Raw genomic sequence first — 24,191 nt, forward strand, 5'->3', positions numbered from 1 at the left:
AAGTTCCTTCCAAAATATGTACAATATTAAACATTGAAATAAAGGTAAGCTATACATACATTTAAGAAAGATTAATTTTAAACAAGATGATTATTTAATCATATTAAGAAAATGGAAAGTAAATTGTGCAATTCACCCCCTGTGTTATTTATTTATTTAGAGACAGAGTCTTGCTATGTCACCCAGGCTGGAGCTGGAGTACAGTGGTGCAATCTTGGCTCCCTACAACCTCTGCCTTCTAGGTTCAAGCGATTCTCCTGCCTCAGCCTCCCGAGTAGCTGGGACTACAGGCATGTGCTACCACACCTGGCTAATTTTTGTATTTTTAGTAGAGACAGGGTTTCACCATGTTGGCCAGGCTGGTCTCAACTCCTGGGCTCCAGGTGATCCACCTGCATCGGCCTCTCAAAGTGCCAGGATTACAGGCGTGGCCACCACACCCGGCCCTCTGTATTTTTGATGAGACGGATGGTTCAACATTTAGAGAGAACCTAAAAAGTTAAAAGTAAAAGCAAAGAAGTCTTAATAACAAAAAGCAACTTCATGCAATGTCACTGTTTTACTGCAACTTAATAAAGAAATGTGGCCAATTGTCTTTCTTGGATAATATCAGGGTAGAGTGTAATAAGTTAGGTTAACATATTAGCTTGCGTCTTGTCAGGGAAAATAGGTAGATCCTCAGAACACAGAAGAAGGAGGGACCTCCACGTTGTCCTGTTTAGTGTCATACTGAAGAAGAGTATGACCAGCCAGTGCTTCGCGTTCTGCGGCTTGGGACACATGTTGGGGGGAAGGGCACTGCCTTTCTTGTGAGCTTTCTTGCCCAAGGGACAAATGAGCTAAGCAGTACTACATTATTAGTGGGGGGTGTGTGTGAGAGAGAAAGAGAAAAGAGAACAGAGCCTGTAAGTCTTGCCATTTTGCTTTATCAGATAACCCACCCCCACCCCTCAGCATAGGAATGTAGTCTTAACCCCAAGCCACTGCTTTTTCTGCTTGCACTTCTAAACTTGAGCAGGTCTTAGGGGCAGTTCACCAGTGCACCAGACTACACTACTCACAGCAATCTTTTTTTTTTTAAACAGTGATTTGCACTGATTTAGCCTCCAAGGGGTAAGGGCCGAGATGAAACAGAGAATTTATTTTTATATTGTGTCATCTGGTGCAGAGACTGCTACATAATCAGGAGTCAAAAATCTAAAGGAATAGGCTGTGAAGTCATTTTGTCCATGAATTGTGTTACAACACATTCATTCACTGTAAACAATCACCAACAGTCATTGCCATAATTTATTCTTGGCAGTAAATTGGGTTTTCAAGTGACAGAGTAAGCCATCAGAATTAAGCAACCAGGAGCTCCAGTTCATGTGTGCTGGAAAAGATGTTTGCGAGACTTCAGGTACCACTACCTCATTGAAGGTGAGCAAGTGGAGGCCCAGAGAGGGCAGGTGGCTTGCCCAAGGTCACACAGTGGGTTAGGGCCATATCAAGGATTAGAACATTGGTAATCCATCACGTTCTGTCCTTAAGCCTTTCTGCTCCACTTCCTGTTGCCACAATGGGCAGGATTTTAAACTCCAGTTTCATTCCTGGGGATTGATATGAAAGGTTTTCCACTTGTCCAATCCCATTTTCCTTGTCCAGGCAGATGACAGGTAGTAATATCAGAAACTGAGCAAGGGATGGTGAAAGCTAGATTGTAGTGGGCTCTTTTTGGTTTGGTTGTTATGAGTGCTCTCAATGCGAAGCTTAGAAACCTCTCCAGAGAAATAATAAACAGCTCTCCAAGGAGTGCTCTTGTAGACTAGCATGTTGCCTTGCTTGCTGGTGTATATCTTCCTGTAAATTCCTGGTATCCAGTGCCCATACAGGAGAAATTGGCTGACTTGCTTTTGTGGTCTTTTGTATGACAGACAATCAGAAATGTAACTCTGGTGCCTTGTCATGTGCCCAGAGTAAGTTAAATGTGTTTGCCTTTAATATGTATATGTATACACACACACACACAGCAGTTAGAACATAGATGTTTTTAAAATACGATTTTTTTAGGGAATATGTAAAAACTGGCATGTCTTCAGATAGACATAGAGGTACTGAAAAACCTTGGTTCATATGACTTGTTTGTATACTCCAAGTAGTGTATTTTACACAGTATCTAAAGGTGTTGCCTGATTTTGAATTAGTTGAAAGACAGGTTTGAGATGTGGGAGAAGAGTAGGTTGTATTTCTTGTCTCATCTAAGGAATTTTATATTCCTAAAGTCTATAATTAGGTGCTTGTGTTGATTGTTTACTGAAACAAAGCTGAAGGTGGGGTTGAGGGGAGTGCCACACAGTGGGAAACACTCTATGGCAAACATCTGAGCTTTACTTAAAAGCATGGGCTGCAAAGAAATGTAAATTCATTGGCTTAATTGGAATAGAGTATTTATAGAAATTGAATGATCCAGTGAAACTAAAAGCCTGGCTTCTTTCATCTTCAGAGACCTGCCTTAGTAAATGCTGTTCTGGAAATCCCTTGCCTGCAAAGTGGACTTTGCCATCCAATTTCTGGCCTCCTGGCAGTCAGTCACTTTGACCTAACCCTACTGCTTGACTCGTATTTACTACGTACTTTTCTTTTTTGGCTTAGGGTTGTACTGAAAACATACATGTAAAGAAAAAAATGTCCATGTACACTGAAGTTTTCTGATTTTTTTTTATATAGCTCCATAATTTAATTTCAATAACTATTATAAAGAAACTTTCATAAGAAGATACAATTTGAAAATCTTGCTGTCCAGCCTGTTCCCATCTACCCTGCCCACCTACGCCTTTTATAGTTCACCATATCCATTAGGTTCTTGAAAATTCTTCTACTGTTTATGCAAATCTTTGAATTTTTAAATACTTTTTTATTTTCCCTCTTAGAAAAGGTGACAACTAGATGCTATTCTGCACCTTGTTTTTACATGGGATCATATACCTTAATGAGCTTTTCAGGTCAGTACCTATAGAGCTGCCTCATACTTTTTGGAGCTGTGCAGTATTCCACCATATGGAGTGAATACACTCTTTGATTCTTTCGATCTTCTGCTATTATGAAGTTGCAGTCAATAACCCTGTATATCACTTCATACATGTGCAGGTGTATCTGTAGGGTAGTTTCCTGTAAGGGGTTTGGGATTTGGGCCAGCAGATATGTGCATATGTATTTGTGATCATGTGGCTAGCCCCCCTTTTTTAACTTTTAAGTTTGGGGGTACATCTACAGGTTTGTTATATAGGGAAACTCGTGTCATGGAGGTTTGTTGTTCAGATTATTTCATCACACAGGTATTAAGCCTAGCACCTATTAGTTATTTTTCTTTGTCCTCTCCCTCCTCCCACCCTCCACGTTCTCTGGTAGACCCCAGTGTCTATTCCTCTCTATGTGTCCATATGTTCTCATAATTTAGCTCCCACTTATAAGTGAGAACATGCAGTATATAGTTTTCTGTTCCTGTGTCAATTTGCTAAGGATAATGGCCTCCAGCTCCATCCATGTCCCTACAAAGGACACAATCTTATTCTTTTTATGGCTGCGTAGTATTCCAAGGTGTATATGTACCACATTTTCTTTACCCAGTCTATCATTGATGGGCATTTAGGTTGATTCCGTGTCTTTGCTATGTGAATAGTGCTACAGTGAACAAACATGTGCATGAGTCTTCATGATAGAACAAATTATATTCCTTTGAATATATGCTCAGAAATGGGATTGCTGGGTCAAATGGTAGTTTTGGTAGTTTTTTTGGTCCTTGAGAAATCGCCACACTGCTTTCCTTAATGGTTGAACTAATTTATACTTCCACCAACAATGTATAAGCCTTTTTCTTGGCAACCTCACCAGCATCTATTGTTTTTTGATTGTTTAATAATAGACATTCTGTCTGATGTGAGATGGTATCTCACTGTGGTTTTGATTTGCATTTTTCTAATGATCTTTTTTTCATTGAGCTTTTTTTCATATGCTTATTGGCCACATACATGTATGTCTTTTGAAAAGTGTCTGCTCATGTCCTATGCCCACGTTTTAATGGGGCTGTTTGTTTTTTTCTTGTAAATTTGTTTAAGTTTCTTATTGATGCTGGATATTAGACCTTTGTCAGATGCATAGTTTGCAAAAATTTTCTCCCATTCTATATGTTGTGTGTTTACTCTGGTGAGAGTTTCTTTTGCTGTGCAGAAGCTCTTTAGTTTAATTAGATTCCATTTGTCAATTTTCGCTTTTGTTCCAATTGCTTTTGGTGTCTTCGTCATGAAATTTTTGCCCATTCCTATTTTCAGAATAGTATTGCCTCACTTGTCTTCCCAGGTTTTTATAAAAGTTTTGGATTTTACACTTAAGGCTTAAATCCATCTTCAGTTGATTTTTGTATATGGTATGAGGAAAGAGTACACTTTCAATCTTCTGCATATGGCTAGCCAGTTATCCCAACACCATTTATTGAATGAATTCTTTCCCTATTGCTTAATTTTTGTCAGGTTCTTCGAAGATCCTATGGTCGTAGGTGTGCGGCCTTACTTCTGGGTTCTCATTATGTTCCACTGGTCTATGTGTCTCTTTTTGTACCAGTACCATTCTGTTTTAGTTACTGTGGCCCTATAGTATAGTTTGAAGTCAGGTAGCATAATGCCTCCAGCTTTGTTCTATTTGCTTAGGATTGCCTTGGCTATTCAGGCTCTGTTTTGGTTCCATATGAATTTTAAAATAGTTTTTTCTAGTTCTGTGGAGAAAGTTGTTGGTAGTTTGATAGGAGTAACATTGAATGTGTACATTGCTTATGTTTTCCCATTTGTTTGTGTCATCTCTGATTTCTTTGAGCAGTGTTTTTAATTCTTGTTGTAGAGATCTTTCTAGTGTATTCCTAGGTGTTTTATTCTTTTTGTGGCAATTGTGAATGGGATTATGTTCCTGATTTGGCTCTTGACTTAACTGTTGGCATATGGGAATGCTAGTGATTTTTGTATGTTGCTTTTGTATCCTGAGACTTCACTGAATTTGTGTATCAGCTTAAGGAGCTTTTGGACTGAGACTATGGAGTTTTCTAGATACAGAATCATATTGTCTGCAAACAGAGGGATAGTTTGACTCCCTTTCTTTTTATCTGGATGCACTTTATTTCTTTCTCTTGACTGATTGCTCTGGCCAGGGATTCCAATACTATGTTGAATAGGAGTGGTGAGAGAAGGCATCCTTGTCTTTTGCCAGTTTTCAAGGGGAATGCTTCCAGCTTTTGCCCATTCAGTATTATGTTGCCTGTGGGTTTGTCATAGATGGCTATTATTATTTTGAGGTGAGTTCCTTCGATATCTAGTTTATTGATAGTTTTTAACATGAAGCAGTGCTGAACTTTATTGAAAGCCTTTTCCGCATCTATTGAGATAATCATGTGGTTTTTGTGTTTAGTTATTTATGTGATGAATAACATTTATTGCTTTGCCTGTGTTGAACCAACCTTGCATCCCAGGAATAAAGCCTATTTGATCATGATGGATAAGCTTTTTGATGTACTAGAGGATTTGATTTGCCAGTATTTTATTGAGGATTTTTGCATAGATGTTCATCAAGGATATTGGCCTTGTTTTTTCACTGTGTCTCTGCCAGGTTTCGGTATCAGGGTGATGCTTACCTCATAGAATGAGTTAGGGAGGAATCCCTCCTCCTCAATTTTTTGGACTAGTTACAGTGGGAATGATACCAGCTCTTTGTACGTCTGGTAGAATTTGGATTTGGCTGTAAATCTGTCTGGTCTTGGGCATTTCTTGGTTGGTAGACTATTTATTGCTGATTCAATTTCGGAGTTCGTTATTGGTCTGTTCCGGGATTCTGTTTCTTTCTGGTTCACTCTTGGGAGGTTGTATGTGTCCAGGAATTTATCCATTTCTTCTAGATTTTATAGTTCGTGTTGCTTGCCCTTTCAGTGGACTATTTTTGTTTTTTTAAATGGAATGCTTCACTGATTTGCCTGTCATCCTTGCACAGGGGCCATGCTAATTTTCTCTGTATTTTTCCAATCTTCATATACGTGCTGCTGAAGCGAGCACCCTAAGTACTGTTTGATTTCTGCACTCCTGCTAACGTAATGAGGGCTGCACCAGTAGAGTGAGTTATCAAACTTTCGGATTTTTGCCAATCTCATTTGTAAAATATACTATATCAATATGGTTTAGAGTTTCATACCTTTTTAAAGAAGGAAGAGGCTGGACATCTTTTCAAGATGTTTAAATGCCATTTGTTGGCTGGGCACGGTGAATCACACCTGTAATCCCACACTATGGGAGGCCAAGGAGGGTGGATCACGAGGTCAGGAGATCCAGACCATCCTGGCCAACATGGTAAAACCCCGTCTCTACTAAAAATACAAAAAAATTAGCTGGGAATGGTGGCGCACACCTGTAGCCCCAGCTACTTGTGAGGCTGAGGCAGGGAATCGCTTGAACCCAGGAGGCAGAGGTTGCAGTGAGCCGAGATTGCACCACTGCACTCCAGCCCAGTGACAGAGCGAGACTCCATCTAAAAAAAAAAGAAGCCATTTGTTTTTCTCGTTTCCTTTTTTTTTCTTTTTGCAAACTGTACTTACTTAATTCCTGTACATGATTTACTCTTCTGTTGGATTCTTGCTCTTTTTCTTGTTGATTTGTAAGGGCTCTTTGTGTAACAGGGAGATTAGCTCTAAGTCTGTGATATGATCTTCAAATTTTTCTTGGTTTATCATTTCCTTTAGTATTTGTGGGGTTTTTTGGTCTTATACAGAAGTTAATTTTCCATTCTTTCTTTTATGGCTTCTGGATTTCAAGTAACAGAAAGAAAGCATTTTCCACCAATCCCTTCCACACATACATGTACAAGAATTGACCCATATTTTCTTGCAGAATTTCTATGCTATTACTTTTTTTTACATTTAAATATTTGCTTCATTTGAGGTTTATCCTGATATTCTGTTAAGTATGGATTCAAGTTTTTTTCTTTCTTTCTGTTCTTGGAAATAGGCTCTCACTCTGTTGCCCAGACTGGAGTGCGGTGGTGCAGTGACGGCTCACTGCAGCCTTGACCTCCCGTGCTCAGGCGATTCTCTTGCCTCAGCCTCCTGAGTAGCTGGGACCACAGCTGCACACCACCATAACTGGCAAATTTTATTATTTGTGGAGACGAGGTCTTGCTATGTTGCCCAGGCTGGTCTCAAACTCCTGGGCTCAGGCGATCCTACCTCAGCCTCCCAAAGTGCTGAGATTATAGACAGGAGCAATCATGCCTGACTCAACTTTATTTTTTGTAGATGGCTACCCAATTTCCCTAACCACTTAGTCAAAATGCCCACCTTTCCTCCCACTGAAGTGCCACCATTATAAATATTTTGTGAATGAAAAATGCCCACAATTCTCTTGTAAAACAAGAAACCATGGGTCACCATTTTTTGGAAAGAATGTTTCAGTTCTCTTTTTAACTCAAGACAGCTCTTCCACTTTGTCCTCCAAGGATAATATTTACTCAAGAGTGAATGAATGAGGTTAACAACCCACCTGCTTATTTCTCCCTAGGGGAATGTTAACATTTTACCTCTTGGCACAATTCTCAAGGTTTATCTTAAGATACTGTCTCCTTTCACTCAAAGTATTTGTCTCTTTATCACAAAGCCTGAAGAAACATTTCTTGTTACTCAAGGACCACGCCTTTTATGAGCCCTAAGAACAGGAGTTCTCAAAGCGTGGTCTTCCTCACACCAGCAGTCTTAGCATCAGCTGAGAACTGTCAGAAATGCAAACTGCCATCGTGGACCTACAGAATCAGAGACCCTGTGTGGACAAGCCCACAATCTGAATTTAACAAGCCTCTGGGGTGATTCTGAGCATGCTCAAGATTGAGACCCATGACCTAGAGGTAATATCTAATTTCATAATGGCAGTTTACAACCCTATAGCACTGTCTTGTGGACAGATGGGTTTGGTCCTTATATTCTTGACATGTAAAAAATGTAGACTCGCAGCAGGAAGTGACAATATCTGTTCTTTAAAGGTGGTATTCTTAGAGTAGGAAACTTCTCTGAGTTTTTTCCAGGAGTCACAGGGATATCTCACTAGGACTGCTAGTGCTTTGGACTGGTATACCTTACATCCAGAATCTTGCCACTGGGTCAGTGCCTCCCTTTGTCATATAATAAAAAACCAGCAAAACTGGTTTCTATAATATGCTAGGGAGTTTTGTAGCATTGAAGACTTGTCTTACCCCCACAAAAGCATCATTGTTCCTTCTCATCCCTTGCCCCTCTGCCTTTAAAATTAATTTGATACCAGAATAGAATACTTCGGATGACTGTTAGCCACACTGTAATGGTACTTGTATTTGGCAGGTTAAGGCAGAGTTCCCATACCTCTAAGCCTAATTGCCAGCCAGGGTTCAGCTCAGAGCAGTAGTTCTAAAGCTATTCTGGACATTAGATTCCACTGGATAGCTTTTTAAAATCCAACTCCCAGGCCAAATCCATGTAACTAATTCTATATCTCAGGGGTGGAACTGAGGGATCAGGATTTTTTTTTTATTACCCAGTTGATGACAATGTGTATCAAAGTTAGTTTAAGACCCAAGGACGTGCACATTTGTTTTAAAGTGGTTTTGGTTATGATAATAAGAATTATAAGAGGGACCAAATATCAAATGCAAGAAAATGGTCCTGAGTGCCAATATAATCAGAATAAGAAATGCATACATAGCAACTTGCTTGAAGCTGAAATCAACTCCTTTTGATTTGGATGGCTTTCTTGTCTGTTGAAGAACACATGTTGTAGTATGTGTTTCTCTCCATATCCTGTGTGCTTCATTGTGATAGTCTTGCTGATTGATTTTGTTGGCTGCAAGCAAAGTGATAAAATGCCAGTGGATGCCTGTGCCAGGGAGGTCAGGACTGGACTTTCCCACTTGGCTCTGTTTTGATGCATTTAGCAGATTGATTCCAACCCTCTTTGGAGACTCTGACCTACAAAAGCGTCTGTTATCTTTGAGGGTTCCAGGGAAAGCCATGGACCTTTCTAGATCTTTTCCCACCTTTTGGCCCATCAGATATTGCCTTGTCCACAGCAGCACTTGACAATTCGTCATAGAAGTCTATGGTTTTATTTATTGACCCTGCTGTACAATTTTCCCTGTAACGAGTCATAGTTGGCTAAAGAGAGAGTCGAAGATTAAGTACAAAACTTTCTAAACATCCTGTTTTCCCTCAAGACAGGGCACTGTTCTTAATAAAGTGAACATTCTTTTGCACTGGCCCTGGGGCAAGGGTGTCCCAAAAGCTTTGACAGGGGTGTCATTTGGTCATAAACAGTGTGGTAATAGGGTGGAGACAGAAAGAAATTCTCTCATCCCTTTTACAACTCCAGACAGTTCTAGAACCAACCCTTGGAAACCCAAGGACAGAACTCTGAAATGATACACTGGCTGAGGCTTGCCGTTGCCACACCTCAGGGTTAAGCATTGAAGGAGCTAGGCAAAGAGCATATGTGTTTAGCTACAAACTACGTCACAGATCAAGAGGCTTTTGGTATTCTTCCATTTTTGCTTAGAATTCTATGACGGTTTTTGAAATATATTGTCCTTACTTTATGTTCTTACCTGTAATCTCATAAGTTTCTGGTGAATTTAGCTTTTGCCAGGTTCCGGTGGGTCTTACCCAAAGATGGTCAGAGTAAATGAACGAAAGAAATAATTGATGAGGATTTGAAACTTCCGAGATGCTCATAGGCCTTCAAGCCCTAGAAAGTGGTATGCCAATGAATTTTCTAGTCCTCTCTACACTTTGTACAGATGAAGAAACCGAGACCCAGGGAACTCAGCCAAGGTTTCTTGCCATTCCTCCAGTCTCCCAGTTTAAAAAAAAAAAAAAAATTAAGTTCTATTTTGCAAACTGACAAGGAGAATTATACAATGGAAATAACACTCATTTTAATGTATCTGTTCTTGTAGTTTCTTATTTTATTCACCTTTATAAACCATTCTGAGAACATTGTCATAAAGAGCATTCTCCTAAATTGGAATGTGATTCAAATAGTCCTGTCTCCTTTCCTCCTTGCTTTTTATGAAATGACTGCCTACACACACTCGCGCACATATTTTAGTGAGCAATGCAATGTGCGAATACAAATAGAAATAGATTTTGTTTAAAAAAAAATTAATGTCAGTCCACTGGTTAAAAAAGTACCAGAGTCATTACAAGATTCATTAACTATGTTTAAGAAAAGTATTGAGGGCTTTTTGGGGGATTAAGTAATTTTAATTTATAAATAATGGTCTCCGATTCATAAACCTTAACTGTAGAGATTATGGAGGTTTGTTTCTCACACAATTAAGTATTTGTTGCTTTTTAAATAACCAGGTACTTACTTTGCATTTGTAATGATTAATTGCAAAAAGTTGGTTATAAGAATCCCTAGATGAATTCTCAGGTAAGATCTCATGCAGAGTTCTTGGAAGTTCATCTAGGGTCATTCATCAAGAAAAGCAATGCATTTCGGGTTTATGAACTCACTTTGCCCACAGGTGAGGTTTCCAGGCTTCGAACCAGCAGGAGGAGAGGCAGTGGGAGGATCTGACGTAGGTATGGCTTCAGAGATGAAGAGAGTGTTTCTCCTCCGCACCCCCTTTGCCTACATCTGGAAATAATCTAGGGAAAAAATGTTCCCTGACTTGTCAGGTTCAGCTAGTGTAAGCTTTGAGATCCTTCGTTTTCTCTCTCTCTCTCTCTCTCTTTTTTTTTTTTTTGAGATGAAGTCTTGCTGTGTTGCCCAGGCTGGAGTGGAGTGGCCCCATCTTGACTCATTGCACCCTCCGCACCCCAGGTTCAAGCAATTCTCCCGTCTCGGCCTCCCAAGTAGCTGGGATTACAGAAGTGCACCATCATCCCCATCTAATTTTTTTTTTTTTTTTTTTTTTTTTTTTTTTGTATTTTTAGTAGAGATGGAGTTTCACCATGTTGGCCAGACTGGTCTCGAATTCCTGACCTCAGGTGATCCGACTGCCTCAGCCTCCCAAAGTGGTGGGATTACAGGCATCAGCCACTGCGCCTGGCCCGTTCTGTCTTTAGTCTCCCAATTAACAAACATCTATTGCAGCAGCATCCATTACCTAGAATTGTAGGAAGGTATATAGGATAGATGTAGTAAAGAGGTAAGTGGGTTAGAAAATAACACTGATGAAAAGGAGACAAACTGTCAGAGTGGTCCCCTAGCTACACCTGCCACAATTGCCTCCTGAGAAATCCTTGTTCTGCACGAGCTAAATTCCTGTTCAAATAAATTGTTGCTCTTCCTGTAATCATTGAGCTGCTGAATAGAGCCAGGGTCCTTGATAGACGTCAGTTTGTTATTGACTTTATCACTAGTAAAAGTTAATATTGTCATCCCTTGCCTGCAGCAACACACTGCCATTTTTTTCCCCAAAATTAATTTAGATAAAGAACATTTTTCTTAGTATAATTTTCATTGAATTCAGTATTATCAAGTTTGTATATTTTTAGAGTTTTTGGATCACTATTCCAGCCCACATTTTTCATAGCAATTTGTCTAGTATTTCTTCAAGATCTTTTTATGTTCATTTGAGAAATGAACATGACTTCATATGTATTCATTAGCAATCACTGCCGTAGGCCTTTCCGTTTGATTTTTCTTCCGAACCTCAGAGATAGTGTCTCGTTATGAAGTAGAAAAAGGCTAACTAACTAAGACCTTGTTCTGAACTTACAGTGGGTAAGCAAGAGGCTTCAGATCCATAATCTCTATCAAAATGTTTGCCCACATTACTGTAACAGGGAGTCATTCAGAATGGGAGTGGAGGAATTTGACTCCTTTTAAAGAACCGTGTGTGCTTTTTCTACTTTCATGGTTGTGTTGTTTTGCTGGGGAGATTTTGAAAGAGAAGACTTATATCTTGTCTTGCCCATACCGAGGGGTCTTTAACCCTTAATTTATAAATTAAATAGGTAGGTCAAGCAATACCTACCAGAGTTGGTTGCTCTGCCCACTGGCTCCTCTCTGCACCTCCCTCCCAGACCATTTCTCCACTTCCTCAGCCTTAGGAAAAACAGCTCACTCATAGTGGTGCTTGCTGGTGGACCTTGGAGATAAGCTTGTATTCTTGGTTGTTTTTAAGAAAATTGAATTCTCTTCTTAGAGCCAACCCATGTCTTATCAGTGTAACTTTACTCACTCTCCAAGGATTCCATTCTGTCCTTTAAACACTAGGAGGTTTCCCAAAAATAGGCTTGTCAGTAAAACTCTGTTGTGACAAAGAGGCAAAAGTATTGCTTTTTTGTGTGGAGATTGCATTTTTAATATTCTATTCCCCAGAAGTGGTTCAAGGATGCTTCGCTAGAAGTTTTTGGGAAGAACAATTAGAGTAAGAGAGGCTCTTCCATTATCTGCCCCGGGCTGGGTGTCTTTGGATGACTCTGTCGCCTCGCAAGTTGTTTAATCTTCTATTTAGCTTGTCAGGGATCATATGAAATGGGGTCTACATCAGATTTGCCACAGTTGTTTTTTTCTTTAGTGATATAGCCTGGAAGGGCTGGGGGTGGTAGCTCACGCCTGTAATCCCAGCACTTTAGGAGGCCAAGAGAGGTGGATCACCTGAGGTCAGGATCACCTGAGACCAGCCTGGCCAACATGGTGAAACCCCGTCTCCACTAAAAATACAAAAGTTAGTCTGGCGTGGTGGCCGACACCTGTAATCCCAGCTACTCGGGAGGCTGAGGCAGGAGAATCACTTGAACCCCAGAGACGGAGGTTGCAGTGAGCCAAGATCATGCCACTGCACTCCAGCCTGGGCGACAGAGTGAGACTCCGTCTCGAAAAAAAGAAAACAACTAACTACCACCTATACCATTAGATGAAGAGCCTGTTCTGAAATCTGTTACCACTATATTATGTTTAAAAAGCATATGTCTGAACAGTCAGTGTAGCTGAGAATTGATGTCACTGTTTACATCGATTTTTTTTAATACATAGAAATTATTTTATCTTAACAAATTAAAGGTTTATTAGAGGATCCACTTTCCTTTAATTAAAATAATCAACATGGAAGTACACAGTAGGCATTGGATACATTTTTGTTTCCTTTTGAAAGTTTATGAGTTACAGCCAGGCTCTTCGTCCCAGCACTGTAGGAGGCCTAGGTGGGAAGATCACTTGAGTCCAGGAGTTCGAGACCAGCCTGGGCAATGTGGCAAAACCCTGTCTCTCCAAAAATACAAAAATTAGCCAGGCGTGGTGGCGTGCACTTGTAGTCCCAGCTACTTGGGGGGTCGAGGTGAAAGGATTGCTTGAGCTCGTGAGGTGGAAGCTACAGTGAACCATGACTGTACCACTGCACTCCAGCCTGAGCAACAGAACAAGACCCTGTCTCAAAAGAAAAAGAAAACTTGTGAGTTACTTACCTTTGGGTAAGAACTGATGTTATAGAAGTGGACAATAATCCTAGAATCTGGGGGCTCCCAATGCTCCCCTCTTTCCTCTCATCCGCTCATTTGTTCTTTCACTAAATGTTATTCTTTGTCAGTGCTCATGGAGGCTTCCCACGCCTTGTCTCTCAGAAGCCCAGCCATCTCAGAACTTCTCATGGGCTGACTGGTTCCTCCAGTTTCCCTAGACTTCTTTGTTTGTTTTTAACATGTATTTCCTCTGTTTTTATTCTATTTTCACCAATTTTACAAATGAATTACACAGATTATGTATTCCCACACACATTCTATCAGAAGTATATAGGATGTATTAGCGTCTTCAGCCCTTCCCCTTCTCCTCACTTATGGACTTCCTTCCAGGCCTTTTTTTTTATGTATTTTCAACAGTGGTTGTTTTTGCTTTACATTGGAAACCGTGCCTTATCTACAGTTCTGACCTGGTTTTTTTCCTTACTTGTTAAAGGAAAGATGTACCTTGGCCATAGAATACTGCAGGTACATAATGTTTTATAATATGGGTATATAAATAAAATGACTTATTTAACCATTCCCTTATTAATGAATTAATGAACAATAGTCATTTAGATTTTTAACTTACCCCTGTTGATTATAGTGCTATAATAAACATCCTTATACATGCCTTTCTGTGCGTGTTTTTTAGTATTTCTCTAAGATAAATTGGTTCCTAGAAGTACACTTGTAGAGTCAAAAAGTCATGCATGTTTTGGCCAGGCATGGTGGCACGCTCCTGTAATCCCAGCACTTTGGGAGGCCGAGGTGGGCAGATCATCTGAGGTCAGGCGTTCGAGACCAGCCTGGCCAACATAGTGAAACCCCATCTCTACTAAAAATATAAAAATTAGCTGGGTGTAGTGGTGCATACCTGTAATCCCAGCTACATGGGAGACTGAGGCAGGAGAATCACTTGAACCCAGGAGGTGGAAGTTGCAGTGAGCCGAGATCGTGCTGCTGCACTCTAGCCTGGGAGACAGAGCGAGACTCTATCTCAAAAAAAAAAAAAAAAAAAAAAAAGCCGTGCATGTTTAAAATATTAATACTGCCAGATTATCCTCCAAAATAGCTATACTGTCTCATGCCCATTCTTCTGCCTCACTAATTGACGCTTGTTTTTAATTTTTTTAATTTACTATAAAATATTTCAGATACAAAAGATAGAAAGAATAGCACCCATGAAATGACATTAACAATACATTTGAAGGCCAGGTGCAGTGGCTCACGCCTGTAATCCCAGCACTTTTGGGAAGCTGAGGCAAGTGGATCATAAGGTCAGGAGATCAAGACCATCCTGGCTAACATGGTGAAACCCCGTCTCTACTAAAAATGCAAAAAAATTAGCCAGGCATGGTGGTGAGCACCTGTAGTCCCCGCTACTTGGAAGGCTGAGGCAGGAGAATTGTGTGAACCCGGGAGGCAGAGCTTGCAGTGAGCCAAGATTGCGCCACTGCACTCCAGCCTGGGCGACAGAGCGAGACAATGCATTTGAAGAGTCTTGTTTCTCTCCGCAAATGCATTGTTTTTTCCACTACATTTCCCTTCATTTCTCATACTTTGCCTGTGTTGTGTATGTCTACTTTTACTACGTATTTATTAACCTAATCCTATTTAGTAATGTTTTCAATGTTTTTAAAATTTTATAAAAAGATACTGTATACATTCTGGGGTTTTTTGGTTTGTTTTCTACTCAGTGCTGTGTTTGCGTGATTGGCCTGTGTTGATGGCTATAGCCTGGTGCTGATGCTGCTCTACAAATTCTTGCGTGCACATCCTTGTGCATATGTGCGAGAGTTTATGGTGTGTATTGAGGAGTTGGTGGTTTTCACTAAATACTGATAAAACTCTTCTCCCAAGGGGCCTCCCCGTCAACCTCTGGCTTCAAGCATAGTATCTGTTTCTTATATTTTCAGCACTTGGTATTTTTAGACTTTGTCATTTTTGCCAACCTTGTAAGTGTGAGAAGGCTATTTCATTTTAATTTATATTTCCCTGACTTCATATTTTAATATTTTCAACCATTTAGTAGTCTCTTCTAGGAATCCCCTATTCCTGTCTTTTATCTAATTTTCTCTTGGGTTATATGTTCTTTTCTTACTGGCTCCTCCTAATTCTTTACCTATTCTGGATAATAATGCTGAGGTAGCTTACCTTTCCATTGTTTTACTGTGGCCTTTTGTTGACAGACAGCACGTGTCATTTGTGCTGCCCTCCCGTGCAGTCTCTTGCTTACCTCAGTAGGTCTGGAGTTGAGTTTTGTATGTAGTTTGAGGGATCCAATTTTATTTTCCCGATACACAGTTTATGAAATAGTCCATTCTTTGCAGTATCTGCAGTGTCCCATTTGCAATATATGACATCTTCATGTATGCGTGGAGCTGTTTCTCAGTTTTTTATTCTATTCTTTTGGTCTATTTACCTGTCGGTATGCCTGTACATATTTCACTAATTCCTTTTTTTTTTTTTTTTTTTTCCTGAGACAGAGTCTCACTCTGTCGCCCAGGCTGGAGTGCAGTAGCGTGATCTTGGCTCACTGCAACCTCCACCTGCCGGGTTCAAGCGATTCTCCTGCCTCAGCCTCTCAAGTAGCTGGGATTACAGGTGCCCACCATCATATCTTGCTAATTTTTGTATTTTTAGTAGAGACGGGGTTTCACCAGGTTGGCCAGGCTGGTCTTGAACTCCTGACCTCAGGTGATCCGCCCACCTCGGCCTCCCAAAGTGCTGGGATTACAGGCGTGAGCCACCGTGCCCAGCCTATTTCACTAATTCCTGTAATTACACAATAAAAACCTGGGTATCAGGCAGGGCAGGTCTCTCTCTCTTGTTCTTTTTGTTTTGTCTCTTTCTTTCTTTCTCTCTCTTTTTTTTTTTTTGACAGGATCTCACTGTGTCACCCAGGCTGGACTCAAACTTCTGAGCTCAAGCAGTCCTTCCACCTCAGCCCCCATTCACTCTTTTGCACAGTCATAGCTCACCGCAGCCTCAAATTCCTGGGCTCAAGTGATCCTCTCACTTTAACCTCCAAGTAGGTGGGACTACAGGTGTGCACCACCAGACTTGGCTAATTTTTTTATTTTTGTAGAGCCCGGGTCTCACTGTTGCCCACACTGCTCTTGAACTCCTGGGCTCAAGTAAATCTCCTGCCTCTGCCTCTCAAAGTGCTGGGATTACATGCATGAGCCCCACTGCACCAGGCCAAATCTCTTTAAAAGATAATCAATTTTAAAAATTAGTAAATTATGGCCGGGTGCAGTGGCACACACTTATAATCCCAGTGCTTTGGGAGGCCGAGGTAGGAGGATAGCTTGAAGCCAGGAGTTCAAGACCAGCCTGGGCAACATAGTGAAGTCCTGTATCTGTAAAAACAAAGAGAGAGATTTAAATGTGGAGGAGGAATTTACATATTTACCCACATAGTTACCATTTCTGATGCTCTTAATTCCTTCACGTAGATCTGTTTTCCATTTGGCATCATTTTATTCTGTTTGAGGCCCTTCCTTTAGTATTTTCTCTATTCTACTGGTGAAGAATTCTTTCAACTTTCGTATCTCTGGGAAAAAGTCTATATTTTGCCTTTGGATTTTAAAAGGTTTTCGCTGGGTATGTCTGAGAATAAAGAGGAATTTAAAAACTCAATTTCTCCTACTGTAGTTTCACATCATGCTTCTGACACCAGATGTGCCCAGTGAGGGAGTAGTTTCCTTAGACATCAAGCAAGCAATTCATTCTGCAGTGGACACCAGCTGGGTGTCCACCAATTCAATTCCGACACCGTCTACCCAGAGATAGCATCAGATCCCACAGGTTGAAGGCTGAGCCCCGCAAGACTGCCCCCTACTTCCAGTGCCAGTCGCAAGCCCCAGATTGTTTTACCTGTTTTTCTGACTAAATAGCTATAAATTGGGATTCCCACAACCCCCTTCTTGGGTTTGATTACTTTGCCAGAGCAGGTCACAGAAATGAGGGAAACAGCATTTACTGGTTTATTATAATGGATATTACAAAGGGTACAGATAAAGGGATACATAGGGCGAGGTACAGGGGCAGGAGTGTGGAGCTTGCATGGCCTCCCCAGGTACGCCACCCTCTAGGAACCTCCATGTGTTCAGTTATTCAGAAGCTCTCCAAACCCAGTCCTTTGGGGGCTTTTATGGAAGCTGCATTACATAGGCATGGTTGATTGCATCATTGGCCATTGGTGATCAAATGGGCTGTTATCTGTTCACCTTGAAACTGCCTTGAAGTGCATCATAAACACAGCGGCTCTTTGTCAGTTAATCAGAGAGCTGTTTATCGGGCACCGAAGAATCCAGCAGCGCCTCACACAGTTCCAGAGTCAGGCCTAGGGGAGAGGTTATCTCCTCCTTGCATTCCTCAGGTAGGTAGTCTGATCCCTTATAAACCATTTCCATTTTCTGATAGAACTCTTCTGGGTACCGCCATCCGCATTACAGTGTTCCTCTGACATCACCCCCAGACAGCATGGTTATTTCAGGTGTCAGGGTCATTTTACATTCTTCAGTCTAGACTCCACACAGGGCTATGCCTCCAGGATGTGTCTCCACCTGCAGTCAGCTTCTACTCTGTGCCCTGTGGGCTCGGGCAGTCTTACTAGCTCCCATTTAGCACGTCCAATCAATGTTGCTCAAAGGGTGGATTTACATGCCCTCTATTTTAGAGGACTGTGTAGGGGGAGCATTTCCCACTCAGATGTAATTGCATGATAAAGAGACACAGCTATTTCTCATGAAGTGTGTTCAAATATGCCACCTCTCTCTAAACTTTTACCTTAATTCCATCAACCCTTACTTTCCTAACCGTAGCCTTCATTAGACCTTTATCAACAGGTTTCGTTAGCACAGTTCAGTGCTAGCTAGGGGAAGTGTTCCCCGGACAGACATGATATCCATTCCTATAAATCATTTAGGTAAAGAGACACAACTTCCTTATATAAAGCCTACTTAAACATCCCAGCTTTGATTATCCTAGCAATCCTTACATTTTTATGTTCTCACAATCTAACTGTAGCCCAAGTCGGGGCTTGCCCAGAGGGTTTTGGCAGCACAGTGCCTAAGGCTCCCATATCAAGGAGTCCCAGGAATTACTCTTCACCACCCAGACGATTTTCCCACTTGTGTCCATAAGGCTGTGGTTCCCCAGCAGGGGACTGGGCCAAGACACCCTTACTTGCCGTCTGTTGGTCTTTATCTTGATTAATCTGCCTGACTATTGCCCCAGGCAATTTCAGATCAGATCCTTCATTGTAATCTCTGCCTCTGACTTTTTAAATTTCTCCACACTAGGGTAAATGTAGCAAACATTTCTGGAACCCCTTAATTTTGGGAGACCAGCAGGACTTCCCTTTGATCCAACCAGCCTTTCACAGTGTTGCATTAAAACATTTGTTTTAACCTCCTTTTATTTCAGTTTCCGTTTTATTCATCCCATTTTTTTTTTTTTATTAATTTCCATAGGTTATTGGGGAACAGGTGGTATTTGGTTACATAAGTAAGTTCTTTAGCAGTGATTTGTGAGATTTTGGTGCACTCATCACTCCAGCAGTATACCCTGCACCCAATTTGTAGTCTTTTATCCCTCACTCCTCTGAGTCCCCAAAGTCCATTGTGTCATTCTTATGCCTTTGCATTCTCATAGCTTAACTCCCACCTATGAATGAGAACACCCAATGTTTGGTTTTCCATCCCTGAGTTACTTCACTTAGAATAATAGTGTTCAGTCTCATCCAGGTAGCTGTGAATGCCATTGATTCATTTTTTTATGACTGAGTAGTATTCCATCGTATATACATACCACAGTTTATCCACTTGTTGATTGATGGGCATTTGGGTTGGTTCCACATTTTTGCAATTGTGAATTGTGCTGCTATAAACGTGTGTGCAAATATTTTTTTCAAATAAGACTTCTTTTCCTCTGGGTAGGTACCCAGTAGTGGGATTGCTGGATCAAATGGTAATTTCTACTTTTAGTTCTGTAAGGAATCCCCACACTGTTTTCCATAGTGGTTGTGCTAGTTTACATTCCCCCCAGCAATGCAGAAGTACTCCCTGTTCACATCCACGCCAACATCTTTTTTTTGTGGGAGGGGGAGGGGGCGGCGGGGTGCAGAGTCTCGCTCTGTCACCCAGGCTGGAGTGCAATGTCGTGATCTTGGCTCACTTCAATCTCCGCCTACCAGGTTCAAGCGATTCTCCTGCTTCAGCCTCCCGAGTAGCTGGGACTACTGGTGCACGCCACCACTCCCGGCTACTTTTTGTATTTTTGGTAGAGATGGGGTTTCACCATGTTGACCAGGCTGATCTTGAACTCTTGAGGTCAAGTGATCTGCCCACCTCAGCCTCCCAAAGTGCTGGCATTACAGGCGTGAGCCACCACAGCCAGCAATTATTTTTTGATGTTTTGATTACGGCCATTCCTGCAGGAGTAAGGTGGTATCGCATGGTGGTTTTGATTTGCATTTCCCTGATCATTAGTGACGCTGAGCACTTTTTCCTATGTTTGTGGGCCATTTGTATACCTTCTTTTGAGAATTGTCTATTCATGTTCTTAGCCCACTTTTTGATGGGATTTTTTGGATTTTTTCTTGCTAATTTGTTTTATTCATCTCATTTCTTAATAACCACCTAAAGATTTCCACCCTACTGGGACAAGTCCCATGACTCTTCTCTTTGTTTTTCCTGTTTCACCTCATCAATGTGTTCTTTTTTTTTTTTTTTTTTTTTTTTTTGAGGCGGAGTCTCGCTCTGTCGCCCAGGCTGGAGTGTGGTGGCCTCATTGCAACCTCTGCCTCCCGGGTTCAAGCAGTTCTCTGCCTCAGCCTCCCATGTAGCTGGGATTTCAGGTGCCTGCCACCACGTGCAGCTAATTTTTGTATTTTTAGTAGATATGGGGTTTCACCATCTTGTCCAGGCTGGTCTTGAACTCCTGACCTCGTGATCCACCTGCCTCAGCCTCCCAAAGTGCTGGGATTACAGATGTGAGCAACCACACCTGGCCCAGTATGCTCTTATTCACCTTATTTCTTAATAACCATAAAAAAATGTCCACCTTCCTGTGAGAAGTCCTGTGACTCTGCCCCCCGCAACCCACCCTTCATCATTCTCTTAATTAGCCTAATGTTTGTATTAGCATCTGTAAGACTCATGAGGGGAAGCTGAGCCAGTACATCTCATAAGGTTTCTTGAACTATCTCTCAATTTGTGGCAACAAGGTTAAATGGGGCATCCACATTAAAGGGGTGCCCCTAATCGCATCATTTACCATGACTTGGGTAGCAAGGCATATTCAGTGGTCGAATAATTCATTGGTCATAAACCCAGGCCCCACATGGCATGAATACAAAGCGTATCAGCTGTTTCAGCTTGACATTTATAGGTGGAGTCAGGCAGTCCCCCTTCTTTCAACATTCAAAACCAAAGACACTGCTCCTGAATTAGTTACTCTCACGGTGCATTTTAGTAAAGGCGCCTCAGGAAACTGATGATACCAGTCTAAAAACTGAAACAATTCCTTCACACTATACCTTCTGCTTTCAATGGTCTCTTGATTTTGCCCTTTCCCCACGCTGCCTTCTTGGTGCCCAAAGTCCTTAGGGGTGCTTTCTGATGTTGCCGCATAATTTTTGCCTTGCGGGAGCGGAGTTCTTTGAGGCTACTGGCTGAAGCATAGACCGACTGAAATCTGAACTTGGTCTGGCATCAAGGTTTGGCCCAGCACTCTCTTTACTTTCATTCTAGCTGTTACAGATAACAATAACCAAGGAGTTGCATATTTTGCTTTTTTCTTATTAGTTTGCATTTCTTCATGCATTGAGCAAACCACCTTCCAGGGAGTTAGATTGATCCACCTCTAAATTCTATTGGTAACTTTTACCTTTAGTGACTGATGTCGGCCCAGCTGCCACTCCATACCATGGGTGACCACGTGGGCACCCAGGAATCCATGTTTTCTCGCCCCCCAACCCCTTTATCTGTTTTCTTCCCAAACGTGAGCTACGGATGTTCTAGCAGTCCCGATTCTGATACCAATTCTGAAAATGCTGAGGAATGAACAAATGCGGTTTCTCCCACTATTTTTGCATATTACAGTTGTGACACCAGATGTGTGGGGGGGTCTCCCCAGGCATCAAGAAAGCAATTCATTCTGTAGCGGATACCAGCTGGGCGTCCTCCAATTCAATTCTGACACCATCTACCCAGAGAAGGGTCACATCACACAGATTTGAGGGTTCATTCCCACAAGACCACCCCCAACTTTCGATGCCAGTTGCAAGCCCCAGGTTGTTTTACCTGTGCCCTGGCCAACCTGCTATGGGGATTCCCACGCCCCACTCCTCATATTCGGTTAATTTGCTAGAGCAGCTTACAGAACTCAGGAAACATTGATATTTACTGGTTTATTATAAAAGATACCACAGAGGATGCAGATGAAGAGGTGCACAGGGCAAGGCACGTGGGAAGGAGCACGCAGCTTCCATGACCTCCTTGCATGCGTCACCCTCCAGGAACCTCCTTGTGTTCAGCTACCTGGAAGCTTCTCCATACCCTGTCCTCTTGAGATTTTTGGAAGCTTCATTATGTTGGCATGATTGATTAAATCACTGGCCATTGGGGATCCACTTAACCTTCAGCCTCTCTCCTCTCCCTGGAGGTTTAGAGATGGGTCTGAAAGTTCTCACCCTCTGATCCTACCTTGGTTTTTCCAGTGACCATTGTCCATCCTGGAGCTACCTAAGGGCACCCGGCCTTCACTCAAATTATCAGCACACAAAAAGATACTTCAACCTCTATAGTAAGTGGGCCTACCTTCCACCGAGACTGATAAAGTGAGGGTTTTTCTAAACATAGCAGAGAAAGTTCAGGTGCTGGACACTTAAATAAAATGACAGATGTTCACCTCGGGCATCGACACACTGTATGCAGTGAAGGAAAATTGCAGAATGACAGCCATGCAGCAGACTTGGAGAACCCCTAGCTAGTCTCAGGTCTGGATATCAGGAGGCCAGAGAGCTTCAGGCAGGAGGAAAAGTGGAGATTTGGTAGAATATCTGATATGATGGAGAGTTGGAAAAAATTTGAGGATTTGGTGAAGGCAAATGGTACTAATGAGCTAGAAAGACAATTAGAAACTCCAAAGAAAACAAACAAGCTTTACAAGAAAGGATATATAGTCTCAGTATATTATTTGATACTGCAGTGAACACTGTTTATATAGTCATGATGTACAGCACTGGTTTTTTATTTAACCAAAACGAATGAGGTAACTATTGGGGGGAAATGCAAGAAGTGAGATGGGTATCGTATCATTGAAGGATGTCAATACATTAGAACTAAAATGGCTAAACCAGAAATAGCTGTGTGAGCACATCACTTAGAGATATAGAGGTGACCACCAGGAGAAATAGTAAAGGTGGTTCCCCCAGCAAGGTAGCCATTATAGGCTCTCTGAGCTAGTGGGTTTTGAAAAACCATGTGCATCTATTTGTTTTTTAATTGTCTTAAATTATTAAGAACAAAGTTAAGTGTATATAGAAAGGACCGCAGTCACCAGTTCATAAGTTAAATGGCTTTTATTCCAAAAGTTCTAAGTCAATGAGATGGCTTTTCCTTTAGAAACACTCATATATATGTGGTTAGATTCCCGAACTAGTCCACAAATACAGGTTATAGTGAAATTAAAATATCCTAGTTTAGAAATCAAAAGAAGAAAAATGACCAATTTTGGAGTCCATTCTGGTAATCCAAGTGAGAAAGGATGGGGATACGGTTGGAGTTTTCTGCACACCTGTTCAGTTCACCAGTTATTCTTCTCTGAGATAGTCTGGTTTGTTATTAGGCTTCTCACCCAGTGACTCACAGAGGATGCTACTCCCGTTAGATTCTGCACTTACCTCTCGCTGTAAAAGGCTGGAGAAGACTTTGGAGCACTTCATCTTAGGTAACCTCCTCAATGACAGGTTGACACTAGGAGTGCATTTAGCTTGGCACGAAAGGGACCATAAGCTGTCCCCCTTCCTCATCATTCTGTACCCAAAGCCCCTCCCTACTCACAAGCACCTCCAAACCAGGACTTTTCAAAAGATCTGCTTCTGTTATTTGGACAGCCCACTCGACTCCCCTGACTTCACTCCCTTATCTGCATCCCACGGCTCAAGAGTTGTCACCTCTTAACAATCTCTCCAGACCTCTGCCCACTTCTCCATGCACCCCTCTTCATGCCCTCCTGGACCCCACCCTGGGCTCACTGCAGTATTCATTCATAATACATTTCCCATTGTTTGCTTGCCTGTACACTTGTTGATAGCAGCGACCACCATGTTGCCTTTAGAATCATATGCCCATGCAGGGCTTGGTACATAGCAGGCACTCAATAAATATTTGAATGGATTCAAAAAATGATCAGCCAGATAGAGTTAATACATAGTTACAGCTGAAAACTCACTTTTCTTAAAATCCTCATGCCCTGACCCACTAACCTAATGGCCGGAGTCCAAGTGAGATTCAGCTGTGGTATGCTCTGAAGCTGGAAATCCCCTCCTTTAGGTTATTTCACTGATGTACTTAACTTGGTCTTCATTCTTTTTATTTCCATTTTATTTCACTTTCCTTCTTCCTTCGTTCAAAATACCTGTCTCATCTTTGGCTTTGAGACAAAAGGTATCATCTATCAAGTTCTGTCCCTTTCCTGATCTCCT

At 41.6% G+C, this 24,191-nt stretch overlaps 1 protein-coding gene and 1 non-coding gene across 3 annotated transcripts in view; one reads left to right on the top strand and one right to left on the bottom strand.

The window, feature by feature from the left end:
* The window catches only part of E2F3 (E2F transcription factor 3), a 90,609-nt gene that overhangs the window by 43,498 nt on the left and 22,920 nt on the right, over positions 1 to 24,191 (top strand). The window lies entirely within an intron of this gene.
* Positions 5,962 to 6,068, bottom strand: LOC115897090. Its single transcript, XR_004057037.1, has one exon. It is a non-coding gene; the product is annotated as a U6 spliceosomal RNA (small nuclear RNA).

The sequence above is a fragment of the Rhinopithecus roxellana genome, chromosome 4 (assembly GCF_007565055.1).
Source record: "Rhinopithecus roxellana isolate Shanxi Qingling chromosome 4, ASM756505v1, whole genome shotgun sequence".
Lineage (NCBI taxonomy): Eukaryota > Metazoa > Chordata > Mammalia > Primates > Cercopithecidae > Rhinopithecus > Rhinopithecus roxellana.